The sequence below is a fragment of the Heterodontus francisci genome, chromosome 4 (genome assembly GCF_036365525.1).
Source record: "Heterodontus francisci isolate sHetFra1 chromosome 4, sHetFra1.hap1, whole genome shotgun sequence".
NCBI lineage: Eukaryota > Metazoa > Chordata > Chondrichthyes > Heterodontiformes > Heterodontidae > Heterodontus > Heterodontus francisci.
The window spans coordinates 210,013,702-210,026,494 of NC_090374.1; positions in this window are offsets into that span (position 1 = coordinate 210,013,702).

Sequence of the window (12,793 nt, forward strand, 5' to 3'; positions counted from 1 at the left end):
CGCTGTCTCCCTCGCTCTCTCTCTCGCTCTCTCTCTCGCTCTCTCTCTCGCCGTCGCCCTCACCGTCGCCCTCGCCGTCTCCCTCGCCGTCTCCCTCGCAGTCACTCTCGCAGTCTCTCTCGCTGTATCCCTCGCTGTCTCTCTCGCTATCTCCATAGCAGTCTCTCTCGCAGTCTCCCTCACAGTCTCCCTCGCTGTCTCCCTCGCTGTCTCCCTTGCAGTCTCTCTCGCAGTCTCTCTCGCAGTCTCTCTCGCAGTCTCTCTCGCAGTCTCTCTCGCTGTCTCCCTCGCTATCTCCCTCGCTGTCTCTCTCGCTGTCTCCCTTGCAGTCTCTCTCGCAGTCTCTCTCGCTTTCTCCCTCGCAGTCTCTCTCGCTGTCTCCCTCGCTTTCTCCCTCGCTTTCTCCCTCGCTGTCTCTCTCGCTGTCTCTCTCGCTGTCTCTCTTGCTGTCTCTCTCGCTGTCTCTCTCGCTGTCTCAGTCGCAGTCTCTCTTGCAGTCTCTCTCGCTGTCTCCCTCGCTGTCTCCCTCGCTGTCTCCCTCGCTGTCTCCCTCGCTGTCTCCCTCGCTGTGTCCCTCGCTCTCTCCCTCGCAGTCTCCCTCACTGTCTCCCTTGCCGTCTCTCTCGCAGCCTCTCTCGCTGTCTTCCTCGCAGTTTCTCTCGCTGTCTCCCTCGCTGTCTCCCTCGCTGTCTCCCTCGCTGTCTCCCTCGCTGTCTCCCTCGCTGCCTCCCTCGCTGTCTCCCTAGCAGTCGCTCTCGCAGTCGCTCTCGCAGTCTCTCTCGCAGTCTCTCTCGCTGTCTCCCTCGCTGTCTCCCTCGCTGTCTCCCTCGCTGCCTCCCTCGCAGTATCTCTCGAAGTCTCTCTCGCTGTCTCTCTCGCTGTCTCCCTCGCTGTCTCCCTCGCTGTCTCCCTCGCTGTCTCCCTCGCTGTCTCTCTCGCTCTCTCTCTCGCCGTCTCCCTCGCAGTCTCTCTCGCAGTGTCTCTCACTGTATCCCTCGCTGTCTCTCTCGCTATTTCCCTAGCAGTCTCTCTCGCAGTTTCTCTCGCTTTCTCCCTCGCATTCTCTCTCGCTGTCTCCCTCGCAGTCTCTCTCGCAGTCTCTCTCGCAGTCTCTCTCGCAGTCTCCCTCGCAGTCTCCCTCGCAGTCTCCCTCGCAGTCTCTCTCGCAGTCTCTCTCGCAGTCTCTCTCGCAGTCTCTCTCGCTGTCTCTCTCGCTGTCTCTCTCGTTGTCTCTCTCGCTGTCTCTCTCGCCGTCTCCCTCGCAGTCTCTCTCGAAGTCTCTCTCGCTGTCTCCCTCGCTGTCTCTCTCGCTGTCGCTCTCGCCGTCTCCCTCGCCGTCTCCCTCGCAGTCTCTCTCGCAGTCTCTCTCGCAGTCTCTCTCGCTGTATCCCTCGCTGTCTCTCTCGCAATCTCCATAGCAGTCTCTCTCGCAGTCTCCCTCACAGTCTCCCTCGCTGTCTCCCTCACAGTCTCTCTTGCTGTCTCCCTCGCAGTCACCCTGGATGTCTCTCTCGCAGTCTCTCTCGCATTCTCTTTCGCTGTCTCTCTCGATGTCTCTCTCGTTGTCTCCCTCGCTGTCTCCCTCGCTGTCTCCCTCGCTGTCTCCCTCGCTGTCTCCCTCTCAGTCTCCCTCTCAGTCTCCCTCTCAGTCTCCCTCTCAGTCTCTCTCTCAGTCTCTCTCTCAGTCTCTCTCTCAGTCTCTCTCGCATTCTCTCTCGCTGTCTCCCTCGCTGTCTCCCTCGCTGTCTCCCTCGCACTCTCTGGCTTTCTCTCTGGCTTTCTCTCTCGCTTTCTCTCTCGCAGTCCCTCTCACTGTCTCTCTCGCTGTCTCCCTCACAGTCTCCCTCACAGTCTCTCTCGCTGCCTCTCTCGCTGTCTCTCTCGCCGTCTCCCTCGCAGTCTCTCTCGAAGTCTCTCTCGCTGTCTCCCTCGCTCTCTCTCTCGCTCTCTCTCTCGCTCTCTCTCTCGCCGTCGCCCTCGCCGTCTCCCTCGCCGTCTCCCTCGCAGTCACTCTCGCAGTCTCTCTCGCTGTATCCCTCGCTGTCTCTCTCGCTATCTCCATAGCAGTCTCTCTCGCAGTCTCCCTCACAGTCTCCCTCGCTGTCTCCCTCGCTGTCTCCCTCGCAGTCTCTCTCGCAGTCTCTCTCGCAGTCTCTCTCGCAGTCTCTCTCGCAGTCTCTCTCGCTGTCTCCCTCGCTATCTCCCTCGCTGTCTCTCTCGCTGTCTCCCTTGCAGTCTCTCTCGCAGTCTCTCTCGCTTTCTCCCTCGCAGTCTCTCTCGCAGTCTCTCTCGCTTTCTCCCTCGCTGTCTCTCTCGCAGTCTCTCTCGCAGTCTCTCTCGCAGTCTCTCTCGCTGTCTCCCTCGCTTTCTCCCTCGCTTTCTCCCTCGCTTTCTCCCTCGCTTTCTCCCTCGCTTTCTCCCTCGCTGTCTCTCTCGCTGTCTCTCTCGCTGTCTCTCTCGCTGTCTCTCTCGCTGTCTCCCTCGCAGTCTCTCTTGCAGTCTCTCTCGCTGTCTCCCTCGCTGTCTCCCTCGCTGTCTCCCTCGCTGCCTCCCTCGCTGTCTCCCTCGCTGTCTCCCTCGCTGTGTCCCTCGCTCTCTCCCTCGCAGTCTCCCTCACTGTCTCCCTTGCCGTCTCTCTCGCAGCCTCTCTCGCTGTCTTCCTCGCAGTTTCTCTCGCTGTCTCCCTCGCTGTCTCCCTCGCTGTCTCCCTCGCTGTCTCCCTCGCTGTCTCCCTCGCTGCCTCCCTCGCTGTCTCCCTAGCAGTCGCTCTCGCAGTCGCTCTCGCAGTCTCTCTCGCAGTCTCTCTCGCTGTCTCTCTCGCTGTCTCCCTCGCAGTCTCTCTTGCAGTCTCTCTCGCTGTCTCCCTCGCTGTCTCCCTCGCTGTCTCCCTCGCTGTCTCCCTCGCTGTCTCCCTCGCTGTGTCCCTCGCTCTCTCCCTCGCAGTCTCCCTCACTGTCTCCCTTGCCGTCTCTCTCGCAGCCTCTCTCGCTGTCTTCCTCGCAGTTTCTCTCGCTGTCTCCCTCACAGTCTCCCTCACAGTCTCTCTCGCTGCCTCTCGCGCTGTCTCTCTCGCCGTCTCCCTCGCAGTCTCTCTCGAAGTCTCTCTCGCTGTCTCCCTCGCTCTCTCTCTCGCTCTCTCTCTCGCTCTCTCTCTCGCCGTCGCCCTCGCCGTCTCCCTCGCCGTCTCCCTCGCAGTCACTCTCGCAGTCTCTCTCGCTGTATCCCTCGCTGTCTCTCTCGCTATCTCCATAGCAGTCTCTCTCGCAGTCTCCCTCGCTGTCTCCCTCGCTGTCTCCCTCGCTGTCTCCCTCGCTGTCTCCCTCGCAGTCTCTCTCACAGTCTCTCTCGCAGTCTCTCTCGCAGTCTCTCTCGCTGTCTCCCTCGCTATCTCCCTCGCTGTCTCTCTCGCTGTCTCCCTTGCAGTCTCTCTCGCAGTCTCTCTCGCTTTCTCCCTCGAAGTCTCTCTCGCAGTCTCTCTCGCTTTCTCCCTCGCTGTCTCTCTCGCAGTCTCTCTCGCAGTCTCTCTCGCAGTCTCTCTCGCTGTCTCCCTCGCTTTCTCCCTCGCTTTCTCCCTCGCTTTCTCCCTCGCTGTCTCTCTCGCTGTCTCTCTCGCTGTCTCTCTCGCTGTGTCTCTCGCTGTCTCTCTCGCTGTCTCCCTCGCAGTCTCTCTTGCAGTCTCTCTCGCTGTCTCCCTCGCTGTCTCCCTCGCTGTCTCCCTCGCTGTCTCCCTCGCTGTCTCCCTCGCTGTCTCCCTCGCTGTGTCCCTCGCTCTCTCCCTCGCAGTCTCCCTCACTGTCTCCCTTGCCGTCTCTCTCTCAGCCTCTCTCGCTGTCTTCCTCGCAGTTTCTCTCGCTGTCTCCCTCGCTGTCTCCCTCGCTGTCTCCCTCGCTGTCTCCCTCGCTGTCTCCCTCGCTGCCTCCCTCGCTGTCTCCCTAGCAGTCGCTCTCGCAGTCGCTCTCGCAGTCTCTCTCGCAGTCTCTCTCGCAGTCTCTCTCGCTGTCTCCCTCGCTGTCTCCCTCGCTGCCTCCCTCGCAGTATCTCTCGAAGTCTCTCTCGCTGTCTCCCTCGCTGTCTCCCTCGCTGTCTCCCTCGCTGTCTCTCTCGCTCTCTCTCTCGCCGTCTCCCTCGCAGTCTCTCTCGCAGTGTCTCTCGCTGTATCCCTCGCTGTCTCTCTCGCTATTTCCCTAGCAGTCTCTCTCGCAGTTTCTCTCGCTTTCTGCCTCGCATTCTCTCTCGCTGTCTCCCTCGCAGTCTCTCTCGCAGTCTCTCTCGCAGTCTCTCTCGCAGTCTCCCTCGCAGACTCCCTCGCAGTCTCTCTCGCAGTCTCTCTCGCTGTCTCCCTCGCTGTCTCCCTCACAGTCTCTCTCGCTGTCTCCCTCGCAGTCTCCCTCGCAGTCTCCCTCGCAGTCTCCCTCGCAGTCTCTCTCGCAGTCTCTCTCGCTGTCTCCCTCGCAGTCTCTATCGCTGTCTCTATCGCTGTCTCCCTCGCAGTCTCTCTCGCAGTCTCTCTCGCAGTCTCTCTCGCAGTCTCTCTCGCTTTCTCCCTCGCTCTCTCCCTCGCAGACTCTCTCGCTGTCTCCCTCGCAGTCTCTCTCGCATTCTCTTTCGCTGTCTCTCTCGTTGTCTCTCTCGTTGTCTCTCTCGATGTCTCTCTCATTGTCTCCCTCGCTGTCTCCCTCGCTATCTCCCTCTCAGTCTCTCTCTCAGTCTCTCTCTCAGTCTCTCTCGCTGTCTCCCTCGCACTCTCTGGCTTTCTCTCTCGCTTTCTCTCTCGCAGTCCCTCTCACTGTCTCTCTCGCAGTCTCTCTCGCAGTCTCTCTCGCAGTCTCTCTCGCTGTCTCCCTCACAGTCTCCCTCACAGTCTCCCTCACAGTCTCCCTCACAGTCTCTCTCGCTGTCTCTCTCGCTGTCTCTCTCGCTGTCTCTCTCGCCGTCTCTCTCGCCGTCTCCCTCGCAGTCTCTCTCGCTGTCTATCTCGCCGTCTCCCTCGCAGTCTCTCTCGAAGTCTCTCTCGCTGTCTCCCTCGCTGTCTCCCTCGCTGTCTCTCTCGCTATCTCCATAGCAGTCTCCCTCACAGTCTCCCTCGCTGTCTCCCTCACAGTCTCTCTCGCTGTCTCCCTCGCAGTCACCCTGGATGTCTCCCTCTCAGTCTCTCTCGATGTCTCTCTCGATGTCTCTCTCGCTGTCTCCCTCGCTGTCTCCCTCTCAGTCTCTCTCTCAGTCTCTCTCGCATTCTCTCTCGCTGTCTCCCTCGCTGTCTCCCTCGCACTCTCTGGCTTTCTCTCTCGCAGTCCCTCTCACTGTCTCTCTCGCAGTCTCTCTCGCAGTCTCTCTCGCAGTCTCTCTCGCTGTCTCCCTCACAGTCTCCCTCACAGTCTCTCTCGCTGTCTCTCTCGCTGTCTCTCTCGCTGTCTCTCTCACCGTCTCCCTCGCAGTCTCTCTCGAAGTCTCTCTCGCTGTCTCCCTCGCTGTCTCCCTCGCTGTCTCTCTCGCTGTCGCTCTCACCGTCTCCCTCGCCGTCTCCCTCGCAGTCTCTCTCGCAGTCTCTCTCGCAGTCTCTCTCGCTGTATCCCTCGCTGTCTCTCTCGCTATCTCCATAGCAGTCTCTCTCGCAGTCTCCCTCACAGTCTCCCTCGCTGTCTCCCTCACAGTCTCTCTTGCTGTCTCCCTCACAGTCACCCTGGATGTCTCTCTCGCAGTCTCTCTCGCTGTATCCCTCGCTGTCTCTCTCGCTATTTCCCTAGCAGTCTCTCTCGCAGTTTCTCTCGCTTTCTCCCTCGCAGTCTCTCTCGCTGTCTCCCTCGCAGTCTCTCTCGCAGTCTCTCTCGCAGTCTCTCTCGCAGTCTCTCTCGCTGTCTCCCTCGCAGTCTGTCTCGCTGTCTCCCTCGCAGTCTCTCTCACAGTCTCTCTCGCAGTCTCTCTCGCTGTCTCCCTCGCAGTCTCTATCGCTGTCTCCCTCGCAGTCTCTCTCGCAGTCTCTCTCGCAGTCTCTCTCGCAGTCTCTCTCGCTTTCTCCCTCGCTCTCTCACTCGCAGACTCTCTCACTGTCTCCCTCGCTGTCTCCCTCGCTGTCTCCCTCGCTGTCTCCCTCGCTGTCTCTCTCGCTGTCTCTCTCGCTGTCTCTCTCGCTGTCTTCCTCGCAGTCTCTCTTGCAGTCTCTCTCGCTCTCTCCCTCGCCGTCTCCCTCGCCGTCTCTCTCGCAGTCTCTCTCGCTGTCTTCCTCGCAGTTTCTCTCGCAGTTTCTCTCGCTGTCTCCCTCGCTGTCTCCCTCGCTGTCTCCCTCGCTGTCTCCCTCGCTGTCTCCCTCGCTGCCTCCCTCGCTGTCTCCCTAGCAGACGCTCTCGCAGTCTCTCTCGCAGTCTCCCTCGCTGTCTCCCTCGCTGTCTCCCTCGCTGCCTCCCTCACAGTCTCTCTCGCTGTCTCCCTCGCAGTCTCTATCGCTGTCTCCCTCGCAGTCTCTCTCGCAGTCTCTCTCGCTTTCTCCCTCGCTTTCTCCCTCGCTCTCTCCCTCGCAGACTCTCTCGCAGAGTCTCTCGCTGTCTCCCTCGCTGTCTCCCTCGCTGTCTCCCTCATTGTCTGTCTCGCTGTCTCCCTCACATTCTCTCTCGCTGTCTCTCTCGCTGTCTCCCTCGCAGTCTCCCTCGAAGTCTCCCTCGAAGTCTCCCTCGAAGTCACCCTGGATGTCTCTCTCGCAGTCTCTCTCGCATTCTCTTTTGCTGTCTCTCTCGATGTCTCTCTCGATGTCTCTCTCGCTGTCTCCCTCGCTGTCTCCCTCTCAGTCTCTCTCTCAGTCTCTCTCGCATTCTCTCTCGCTGTCTCCCTCGCACTCTCTGGCTTTCTCTCTCGCTTTCTCTCTCGCAGTCCCTCTCACTGTCTCTCTCGCAGTCTCTCTCGCAGTCTCTCTCGCAGTCTCTCTCGCCGTCTCTCTCGCTGTGTCCCTCACTGTCTCTCTCGCTGTCTCTCTCGCTGTCTCTCTCGCTGTCTCTCTCGCCGTCTCCCTCTCAGTCTCTCTCTCAGTCTCTCTCGCATTCTCTCTCGCTGTCTCCCTCGCAATCTCTGGCTTTCTCTCTCGCAGTCCCTCTCACTGTCTCTCTCGCTGTCTCCCTCACAGTCTCCCTCACAGTCTCTCTCGCTGCCTCTCTCGCTGTCTCTCTCGCCGTCTCCCTCGCAGTCTCTCTCGAAGTCTCTCTCGCTGTCTCCCTCGCTCTCTCTCTCGCTCTCTCTCTCGCTCTCTCTCTCGCCGTCGCCCTCGCCGTCTCCCTCGCCGTCTCCCTCGCAGTCTCCCTCGCAGTCTCTCTCGCTATCTCCATAGCAGTCTCTCTCGCAGTCTCCCTCACAGTCTCCCTCGCTGTCTCCCTCGCTGTCTCCCTCGCTGTCTCCCTCGCAGTCTCTCTCGCAGTCTCTCTCGCAGTCTCTCTCGCAGTCTCTCTCGCAGTCTCTCTCGCAGTCTCTCTCGCTGTCTCCCTCGCTATCTCCCTCGCTGTCTCTCTCGCTGTCTCCCTTGCAGTCTCTCTCGCAGTCTCTCTCGCTTTCTCCCTCGCAGTCTCTCTCGCAGTCTCTCTCGCTTTCTCCCTCGCTGTCTCTCTCGCAGTCTCTCTCGCTGTCTCCCTCGCTTTCTCCCTCGCTTTCTCCCTCGCTGTCTCTCTCGCTGTCTCTCTCGCTGTCTCTCTCGCTGTCTCTCTTGCTGTCTCTCTCGCTGTCTCTCTCGCTGTCTCCCTCGCAGTCTCTCTTGCAGTCTCTCTCGCTGTCTCCCTCGCTGTCTCCCTCGCTGTCTCCCTCGCTGTCTCCCTCGCTGTGTCCCTCGCTCTCTCCCTCGCAGTCTCCCTCACTGTCTCCCTTGCCGTCTCTCTCGCTGTCTTCCTCGCTGTCTCCCTCGCTGTCTCCCTCGCTGTCTCCCTCGCTGTCTCCCTCGCTGCCTCCCTCGCTGTCTCCCTAGCAGTTGCTCTCGCAGTCGCTCTCGCAGTCTCTCTCGCAGTCTCTCTCACTGTCTCCCTCGCTGTCTCCCTCGCTGTCTCCCTCGCTGCCTCCCTCGCTGCCTCTCTCGAAGTCTCTCTCGCTGTCTCCCTCGCTGTCTCCCTCGCTGTCTCCCTCGCTGTCTCTCTCGCTCTCTCTCTCGCCGTCTCCCTCGCAGTCTCTCTCGCAGTGTCTCTCGCTGTATCCCTCGCTGTCTCTCTCGCTATTTCCCTAGCAGTCTCTCTCGCAGTTTCTCTCGCTTTCTCCCTCGCATTCTCTCTCGCTGTCTCCCTCGCAGTCTCTCTCGCAGTCTCTCTCGCAGTCTCCCTCGCAGTCTCCCTCGCAGTGTCTCTCTCTGTATCCCTCGCTCTCTCTCTCGCTATTTCCCTAGCAGTCTCTCTCGCAGTTTCTCTCGCTTTCTCCCTCGCAGTCCCTCTCGCTGTCTCCCTCGCAGTCTCTCTCGCAGTCTCTCTCGCAGTCTCTCTCACAGTCTCTCTCGCAGTCTCTCTCGCAGTCTCTCTCGCTGTCTCTCTCGCTGTCTCCCTCGCAGTCTCTCTCGCAGTCTCTCTCGCAGTCTCTCTCGCTTTCTCCCTCGCTCTCTCCCTCGCAGACTCTCTCGCAGACTCTCTCGCTGTCTCCCTCACTGTCTCTCTCGCTGTCTCTCTCGCTGTCTCCCTCGCAGTCTCTCTCGCTGTCTCCCTCACAGTCTCCCTCGAAGTCTCCCTCGAAGTCACCCTGGATGTCTCTCTCGCAGTCTCTCTCGCATTCTCTTTCGCTGTCTCTTTCGCTGTCTCTCTCGATGTCTCTCTCGTTGTCTCCCTCTCAGTCTCCCTCTCAGTCTCCCTCTCAGTCTCTCTCTCAGTCTCTCTCGCATTCTGTCTCGCTGTCTCCCTCGCACTCTCTGGCTTTCTCTCTCGCTTTCTCTCTCGCAGTCCCTCTCACTGTCTCTCTCGCAGTCTCTCTCGCAGTCTCTCTCGCAGTCTCTCTCGCTGTCTCCCTCACAGTCTCCCTCACAGTCTCCCTCACTGTCTCCCTTGCTGTCTCTCTCGCCGTCTCCCTCGCAGTCTCTCTCGAAGTCTCTCTCGCTGTCTCCCTCGCTGTCTCTCTCGCTCTCTCTCTCGCCGTCGCTCTCACCGTCTCCCTCGCCGTCTCCCTCGCAGTCACTCTCGCAGTCTCTCTCGCTGTATCCCTCGCTGTCTCTCTCGCTATCTCCATAGCAGTCTCTCTCGCAGTCTCCCTCACAGTCTCCCTCGCTGTCTCCCTCACAGTCTCTCTCGCTGTCTCCCTCACAGTCTCTCTCGCTGTCTCCCTCGCAGTCACCCTGGATGTCTCTCTCGCAGTCTCTCTCGCATTCTCTTTCGCTGTCTCTCTCGATGTCTCTCTCGTTGTCTCCCTCGCTGTCTCCCTCGCTGTCTCCCTCGCTGTCTCCCTCGCTGTCTCCCTTGCTGTGTCCCTCTCAGTCTCCCTCTCAGTCTCCCTCTCAGTCTCTCTCTCAGTCTCTCTCTCAGTCTCTCTCTCAGTCTCTCTCGCATTCTCTCTCGCTGTCACCCTCGCACTCTCTGGCTTTCTCTCTGGCTTTCTCTCTGGCTTTCTCTCTCGCTTTCTCTCTCGCAGTCCCTCTCACTGTCTCTCTCGCAGTCTCCCTCACAGTCTCTCTCGCTGCCTCTCTCGCAGTCTCTCTCGCAGTCTCTCTCGCAGTCTCTCTCACAGTCTCTCTCGCAGTCTCTCTCGCAGTCTCTCTCGCTGTCTCTCTCGCTGTCTCCCTCGCAGTCTCTCTCGCAGTCTCTCTCGCAGTCTCTCTCGCAGTCTCTCTCGCTTTCTCCCTCGCTCTCTCCCTCGCAGACTCTCTCGCAGACTCTCTCGCTGTCTCCCTCACTGTCTCTCTCGCTGTCTCCCTCGCAGTCTCTCTCGCTGTCTCCCTCACAGTCTCCCTCGAAGTCTCCCTCGAAGTCACCCTGGATGTCTCTCTCGCAGTCTCTCTCGCATTCTCTTTCGCTGTCTCTTTCGCTGTCTCTCTCGATGTCTCTCTCGTTGTCTCCCTCTCAGTCTCCCTCTCAGTCTCCCTCTCAGTCTCTCTCTCAGTCTCTCTCTCAGTCTCTCTCGCATTCTGTCTCGCTGTCTCCCTCGCACTCTCTGGCTTTCTCTCTCGCTTTCTCTCTCGCAGTCCCTCTCACTGTCTCTCTCGCAGTCTCTCTCGCAGTCTCTCTCGCAGTCTCTCTCGCTGTCTCCCTCACAGTCTCCCTCACAGTCTCCCTCACTGTCTCCCTCGCTGTCTCTCTCGCCGTCTCCCTCGCAGTCTCTCTCGAAGTCTCTCTCGTTGTCTCCCTCGCTGTCTCTCTCGCTCTCTCTCTCGCCGTCGCTCTCACCGTCTCCCTCGCCGTCTCCCTCGCAGTCACTCTCGCAGTCTCTCTCGCTGTATCCCTCGCTGTCTCTCTCGCTATCTCCATAGCAGTCTCTCTCGCAGTCTCCCTCACAGTCTCCCTCGCTGTCTCCCTCACAGTCTCTCTCGCTGTCTCCCTCACAGTCTCTCTCGCTGTCTCCCTCGCAGTCACCCTGGATGTCTCTCTCGCAGTCTCTCTCGCATTCTCTTTCGCTGTCTCTCTCGATGTCTCTCTCGTTGTCTCCCTCGCTGTCTCCCTCGCTGTCTCCCTCGCTGTCTCCCTCGCTGTCTCCCTTGCTGTGTCCCTCTCAGTCTCCCTCTCAGTCTCCCTCTCAGTCTCTCTCTCAGTCTCTCTCTCAGTCTCTCTCTCAGTCTCTCTCGCATTCTCTCTCGCTGTCACCCTCGCACTCTCTGGCTTTCTCTCTGGCTTTCTCTCTGGCTTTCTCTCTCGCTTTCTCTCTCGCAGTCCCTCTCACTGTCTCTCTCGCAGTCTCCCTCACAGTCTCTCTCGCTGCCTCTCTCGCAGTCTCTCTCGCAGTCTCTCTCGCAGTCTCTCTCACAGTCTCTCTCGCAGTCTCTCTCGCAGTCTCTCTCGCTGTCTCTCTCGCTGTCTCCCTCGCAGTCTCTCTCGCAGTCTCTCTCGCAGTCTCTCTCGCAGTCTCTCTCGCTTTCTCCCTCGCTCTCTCCCTCGCAGACTCTCTCGCAGACTCTCTCGCTGTCTCCCTCACTGTCTCTCTCGCTGTCTCCCTCGCAGTCTCTCTCGCTGTCTCCCTCACAGTCTCCCTCGAAGTCTCCCTCGAAGTCACCCTGGATGTCTCTCTCGCAGTCTCTCTCGCATTCTCTTTCGCTGTCTCTTTCGCTGTCTCTCTCGATGTCTCTCTCGTTGTCTCCCTCTCAGTCTCCCTCTCAGTCTCCCTCTCAGTCTCTCTCTCAGTCTCTCTCTCAGTCTCTCTCGCATTCTGTCTCGCTGTCTCCCTCGCACTCTCTGGCTTTCTCTCTGGCTTTCTCTCTCGCAGTCCCTCTCACTGTCTCTCTCGCAGTCTCTCTCGCAGTCTCTCTCGCAGTCTCTCTCGCAGTCTCTCTCGCTGTCTCCCTCACAGTCTCCCTCACAGTCTCCCTCGCAGTCTCCCTCGCTGTCTCTCTCGCCGTCTCCCTCGCAGTCTCTCTCGAAGTCTCTCTCGCTGTCTCCCTCGCTGTCTCTCTCGCTCTCTCTCTCGCCGTCGCTCTCACCGTCTCCCTCGCCGTCTCCCTCGCAGTCACTCTCGCAGTCTCTCTCGCTGTATCCCTCGCTGTCTCTCTCGCTATCCCCATAGCAGTCTCTCTCGCAGTCTCCCTCACAGTCTCCCTCGCTGTCTCCCTCACAGTCTCTCTCGCTGTCTCCCTCACAGTCTCTCTCGCTGTCTCCCTCGCAGTCACCCTGGATGTCTCTCTCGCAGTCTCTCTCGCATTCTCTTTCGCTGTCTCTCTCGATGTCTCTCTCGTTGTCTCCCTCGCTGTCTCCCTCGCTGTCTCCCTCGCTGTCTCCCTCGCTGTCTCCCTTGCTGTGTCCCTCTCAGTCTCCCTCTCAGTCTCCCTCTCAGTCTCTCTCTCAGTCTCTCTCTCAGTCTCTCTCTCAGTCTCTCTCGCATTCTCTCTCGCTGTCACCCTCGCACTCTCTGGCTTTCTCTCTGGCTTTCTCTCTGGCTTTCTCTCTCGCTTTCTCTCTCGCAGTCCCTCTCACTGTCTCTCTCGCAGTCTCCCTCACAGTCTCTCTCGCTGCCTCTCTCGCTGTCTCTCTCGCCGTCTCCCTCGCAGTCTCTCTCGAAGTCTCTCTCGCTGTCTCTCTCGCTCTCTCTCTCGCCGTCGCTCTCGCTCTCTCTCTCGCCGTCGCCCTCGCCGTCTCCCTCGCCGTCTACCTCGCAGTCACTCTCGCAGTCTCTCTCGCTGTATCCCTCGCTGTCTCTCTCGCTATCTCCATAGAAGTCTCTCTCGCAGTCTCTCTCGCAGTCACTCTCGCAGTCTCTCTCGCTTTCTCCCTCGCAGTCTCTCTCGCAGTCTCTCTCGCAGTCTCTCTCGCAGTCTCTCTCGCTGTCTCCCTCGCTTTCTCCCTCGCTTTCTCCCTCGCTGTCTCTCTCGCTGTGTCTCTCGCTGTCTCCCTCGCTCTCTCCCTCGCAGTCTCCCTCACTGTCTCCCTTGCCGTCTCTGTCGCTGTCTCCCTTGCCGTCTCCCTCGCTGTCTCCCTCGCTGTCTTCCTCGCAGTTTCTCTCGCTGTCTCCCTTGCTGTCTCCCTTACTGTCTCCCTCGCTGTCTCCCTCGCTGCCTCCCTTGCTGTCTCCCTAGCAGTTGCTCTCGCAGTCTCTCTCGCAGTCTCTCTCGCAGTCTCTCTCGCTGTCTCCCTCGCTGTCTCCCTCGCTGTCTCCCTCGCTGTCTCCCTCGCTGCCTCCCTCGCAGTCTCTCTCGAAGTCTCTCTCGCTGTCTCCC